Consider the following 5,836-nt stretch of genomic DNA (forward strand, 5'->3'; position numbering starts at 1 on the left):
TTGTACCTGGGGTGCCCAAACTTTTGAGCCCCACTATATTACAAAAAAGACTAAACTAATAAAAACTAAACTAAAACCATTCATTTTCAAAAAATAAAAATTTAACTACACTAGCAAACCCGCTTTAAAAACTAATTAAAACTGAAATAAATTTGAAAACAAAAAGTCAAAACAAAATAAAAACTAATGCAAAACTTTAAGAACCTAGGTTTGGTACTGCCATTTTTGTTGTTGTTGTTATGGTCAAAAAAATCGTGGCAGAGAATCGTGATATCACTTCTAAGCAACAATAAAAACGTGATTCGTATTTTCCCCGAATCATGCAGGCCTACTCTGAGCCCTCCCTCAAATCTCAGCTTTTTAGCACACCATTCATTAAAAAGCTGGCATTGACTTGGACGTGGCATTTTGTTCTCGTCTAGTAAATGCAACCACTTAGAATGTTTTCTGTCACCTGGGTTTAGAATATTAATTAGTTTGCAACAAGATAGCGTTGTACTAAACGAGAAGCCTATTGTATTTAATGTAATTTTTTTACCAAGTGACAGAGACACTGCTCCCATTACAAATGCATTCTTAGTTATGACCTGAAAACACACATTTATTGGTATGTAGACTTGAGATAAAGTAGTGAAAGAAAATGTGCCACACTTGACAGAGGACTTACAAAGAGAGAGACATACAAAGACAGAGATAAAAAGAGAGGAAACAGCAGGTGGCTGGGACAGCAGGGCATCTTTTAAATTCCCTCTTTCCCTCGTTAGTTTTTTTCCCGACATCAATCTTTCCATCTCTGCTTCATCAGAAGGGTTGCTGTGCACTGGACTGCCTGTTCCCCTCTTCCTCTTTCTGCGCTCACATTTTATGTAGTTCCTTTCTTTAAAAGCACTGCTCTGATTTAACTGTCAAATTATTCACACAGACGATGACATTTTGACATCAGCCTGTGAGCCAATGGCCTGTCTAATGAGTCACTAGTGGGCAAAACAAGAGAAAGGATAGCAGGGTTAATAATATGGAACTCTAAGTATATAGCAAAGGTACCCTGCCGTGTCACTTTGATGTTCCACATTACAATGTTTTTTATTGTTTCACCCTTGGTAATGTAATCTTTTCCAACACTGTCTTCCATTCGTTTCACCCCCCCACCCCTTTGTACAGTAGTAATCAAAGGTATTGCACGGAGGGAATAACGTCTTCAAAGGAGCCGGAGCCCGAGTCTGAACCCAAATCCTTATTCATTCTGTTTGCACTGCAGGAGCTCTCTTTGTACTATTATTTCTCAATGCTGCAAACTGCAAACATACACAGACTCAAATAAGGTTCCATCAGTTCCATCATACTTAATTTCAGCATTGTCAAACCAAAAGGGTAAATTCTGTTGGAAAGAGACAAAGTGTGGTACAGAAAATAACACTCTTGATGTCAAGGTCAGGTCACATATCTCCCTGTGTGTGTGTGTGTGTGTGTGTGTGTGTGTGTGTGTGTGTGTGTGTGTGTGGTGTGTGTGTGTGTGTGTGGTGTGTGTGTGTGTTTGTGTGTGTGTGTGTGTGTTTATGTGTGTGTTTGTGACTCTCCCTTGCTGCTTTTTGTGCCCCAATTTCTATTTTGGGCCTAATTCAACTCTTGTGGAGCATCTTGATATTGACTGCCTTGCTAGTCAAAAACAGTAACACACACTATGCTCCCCATTTTCCTACTTCTCATCTATTCCTCCTCTTTTCTCTCCCAGTGGTGGAAATGTGGCCTTGCAGGCAGGGATTATTCATGAGGGATGGTCGGGGCTAGACTTATCTACTCTAAAAAAAATAATAATAATAATAACCTTATTACAGGAATAAATTACTATGCAAACATTGGATGTGTATGTACAATCTTTGCTCTCCCTTGCAAAAGAGGTCATGATCTTGAAGAGGCTTACTGAATAAATAAATAAAGCTTAAAAACAAGAAAATGCTTCTATTTATTTTTGTCTTAATACAAGTAGGAATGACCTGGGCTATTGAACATCATAACATATATGGTACTGATTGAAATGTGTCACACTCTGAACCCTATTTGCACTAAGTAACTTTAAATTTATATTTATTTCACTGTTTTCACAGCAATACATCCTGCTGCTACTGATATTTGCACTAGTCATAATTGCACATACTTTAAATTGCACACTTATATTTATACGGTTTCTGTTACTTTTCTTCTGTTTCTTTTCTTTTTTCTGAGCCTTGCAATATAATCTTGCTCAACTGTACATTGTGGATGTGCAGTTGAATGACAATAAAGTTTGTCTAAGTGTCAACAATTACAGAAGAACCAAATATTGGTTGGATGCCTGTCGGACAAGTTGTTTATTTAAGCCATGCTAGGGGCGTGCCTCTATTGACGGCAATAGTTAGTCATTCTGTCCACCATTTTGGTCTAGATCTAAATATCTACACAACTATTGGATGGATTGTTATGAAATTTGGTTCAGATGTTCATGTCCCCCTCAGGATGAATTGTAGTAACTTTAATGATCTCCTGACTTTTTCATGTCTATCTTGGTTTAGCTAGTCTGGCTCAGTGGATGCACATTGCTGGGATAAAGCCTAGCATCCGGTGTGTAAGAGACACGCTGGATGTCCACTCTCTCAGGACTTAGCGCCCTCCAGGACAGTTGTAATTGGTTTATTTGTGTATTAAGAAATACAAACAAGCCAGAGTGTTTTACCCTAATCCCAGAATGGATAGGCCATGTAGCCGGACCATACTCCATCGCTGTCACAGCACTGTGGGGATAGATCTAGCATTGCCAGACTATGGTTTAGCTAACGTGGTAATCTTGCTTTGAATCCTAATCAGAATCATGATCAGCATGTTAGCAATGTTATTGTGAGTATGTTAGCATGCTGTTAGCATTTAGCTCAAAGACACACATTGCCTAATTGCAGAATTGTTAGTGGCTGTAGACACTTATGGAAATGGCAATTTTATGTAGCACTTTTCATAATAATAAGATAAGATTTTCCAGCGAAATAGCACAGCAAATAAAAAAAATGTTTCCGAGGAAAAAAAAAAAAAACGGTTAGATTTCTTCTTCATTCTACAGTTACAAAGTAACATGTATTCATTAGTGGACAAATAAGTTCAGCAACAGAAGGTCCCCGCCAGTGCACTCTCAGGCAAGGCAGTTTGGGAAGCAAACTTCATTAGTCAACTTTATTCATCTCATTAATTTAGAATTTGTAATCTCTTATTTATGTTTGTAGCCTCTATCGGACCTTTTTCTTCATGCGGGTTCTCTGGTACTTTTATCTCTGAAAATCTCTCTCTGGGCCATTACTTGTTAATGGTATTAATAGCAGATCTACCGCTTTAGGCTACAATATGGATTCATTACAGGGTGAATGAAGACTATTATCCTGGGCAAAGTAAAGTTTTCCCAGTTTAACCGAGCACTTTGGGTGTGTGTGTGTGTGTGTGTGTGTGTGTGTGTGTGTGTGTGTGTGTGTGTGTGTGTGTGTGTGTGTAACTGAGTTAATGAGGGGAGACGAAGGCGGCCTGAAGTTTAAGTTTGAATGGGGCTGTTGTGTTACTGAAACATATGGGGGATGCTATGCCGAATGGCAACAAAACTGTTGGGATCAGTCTGTTCCATTAGCAACTAATTGCACTCTTTTTATACTTTGGCACATTCTGTCCAAATGTTCTTATTCTGTTTAGTGTAACTCCATGTTTTCTCCTTTTAAAGCGGTAGAGCAATTATATACTGAACAATATCTTGGTTTTTGCACTAAACGTCCAAATTCAACACCGTGTATTAGACCTGAGATGACACTTATGATCCCACGAAAGCAAGAAATGTGTGCAATTAATCAAAGAGGGTCTTTAAATATGGTATTGCATTAAGCACAAAAGCACTCACTTCAAAGATTTTGGCTGTTGGCAGCATGTGGTTGTCACAGTATAATACTCACACAGTTATACACACATTTCCTTTGGTAGGCAGAGAGTGAAATCTGAGCACCTATTTCAATATTTTCATCAATGTATTTTCCCAAACCCAAACAAAAACTCACGCACAAGCAATCTTATACTGTATTTCCAAGTACAAAATGTATTATACCAGTGGGCAGATTAGAGCAAAATGGAGACGGGAGCAAAGAAATTTCCCATGAGGCAACGTGTACCTCAACATAAAAGACAGGCATTACCTAAGAGACTCAGCTGGAGTGAGACATAAACAAACAATAAACTCGAAAGATATTGGGAATAAAAATAAGGAGTGTAAAACACATCGGGCATGTAATTGTAATAAGTGGAACAGCTGAAGTGACACAAGTCAAATAATGCTTTGTAATGACTTTCCTTTCCAAATCTTTCACTCTCTTTGTCTTAATTACAAAACTGATATGACTGCAATTGCTAATGAGCAATACGACACTATACCTCTCACTAATTACTAAAATAAGCTTGTTGCTCTGTGGCACAAAAATCTTGACTAATACAATTATTACGATAAGATTCTGCTGGTTTGACTCTTAAGCAGGTGTGTAAATAGTTCCAGTACAACACGGCTGAGAGTTAATGATTTGTTTTGGTCCTAAGTGCAGATATATCCTTGTAGGGTCAACCGTCAATCACAGGTCTCCTATTTTGTGTGTTCGTCAGTGTGTCTGTCTGTGTATGTGTGTGTGTATGTTTGCTTGAGTAAATGTAAGTTGCCATGCCTGCTGGGATCCCCACATTACGCCAAAGATTAAAACAGCCTATTAATGCACCTTTTGTAAGAGGTATGTGTCTCTGCATGTGTTTCTTTCACACTGTTTTAATAAAAACGTATAAATCCGCCCACATAACCTACTGTGTAACTGTGCTGGAATAATTACGCAGGTCAAGGTAAAGTAAAGCAAGTGCAATAGTGTTAAAGGACAGTTTCTGTTGTTTACATTCTGGGCTGACTATATGATCCTATTGATTGTACCTAACTCTTACACTGTGTTTTAGTTTTTCAGTTTGCCGGTAGCTAAGATGTTCTCTAAGATGGCGTGAGTTAGGGCTGCACAATTAATCGAATTTTAATCGCTATCACGATTTTGACTTCCCACGATCAAATTTGCGTGATCGAGCGATTATTTTTTTAAAGCGTCATTTCATAGAACGCTCCGGGTTTTTTGCATAGCCCATCTGCCGCTACTACCGTCTGCTCATGAGCCAGTCAGAGTAGTTCACTGCACCCCGTGCAGCTTAGTTTCTAGATGTAGACAGTCCCAGAGGACAGAGTAACGGGAGGAAAACTCAACAGATAGCAGTCGGTTATACGTCGGTCTTTAGGTTTACCAGTTTACCAGTAAACAAAACATTTTGTCCTGTTTGTTGTTTTTCAGACAACAGCGGTGACCAGTGCTAGTCGGTGCTAGTTAGCGTCTGTTAACTGTTAGCTCCTCTAGGACGCACCCGTGCTAATGTCCTCGCATCCCCTGCAATGCTGTTTATGTGGATATGGTTTAATTTTGTGTTACATGACCCATTTCGTCTGTAAAGCCGTGCCTGTGTTGAATCCATCCTCTACTCTCTCTCGTCTACTCTCCACGCAGCCCCGCCACACAGCGCCGGTCCAAATTTCTGACATTTGTCTACCGTTTTAATTTTTTATTAACACAGCTGTATATTGTTAAGTATGAGGGGCAAACCTGTATTTGTACCAGTGTTTCCGCTGGTAACCCTGCTATTGCGGCCGCCAAGGCGAAGAACACAGAAGTTATTGAATGCAACTAACTTCAGTTGGTAGAGTAACAGCATGTGAGACGGAGGCTGCTGGACCTGGGCCAGAGGTGTGACCCATGGCCAGAATATC

General features: G+C 39.4%; 1 protein-coding gene and 1 long non-coding RNA gene across 4 annotated transcripts in view; one reads left to right on the forward strand and one right to left on the reverse strand.

Moving 5' to 3' along the window:
• Positions 1-5,836, reverse strand: part of zgc:171482 (zinc finger protein) — a 63,644-nt gene that overhangs the window by 51,610 nt on the left and 6,198 nt on the right. The gene's annotated exons all lie outside the window — the stretch shown is intronic.
• Positions 1-5,836, forward strand: part of LOC116705365 (uncharacterized) — a 21,924-nt gene that overhangs the window by 14,706 nt on the left and 1,382 nt on the right. Inside the window, exon 3 of the long non-coding RNA XR_004335919.1 lies at positions 4,873-4,878. This is a non-coding gene — a long non-coding RNA (uncharacterized LOC116705365). The remainder of the gene's footprint in view (positions 1-4,872; positions 4,879-5,836) is intronic.

This window comes from Etheostoma spectabile, chromosome 17 (genome assembly GCF_008692095.1).
Source record: "Etheostoma spectabile isolate EspeVRDwgs_2016 chromosome 17, UIUC_Espe_1.0, whole genome shotgun sequence".
Lineage (NCBI taxonomy): Eukaryota > Metazoa > Chordata > Actinopteri > Perciformes > Percidae > Etheostoma > Etheostoma spectabile.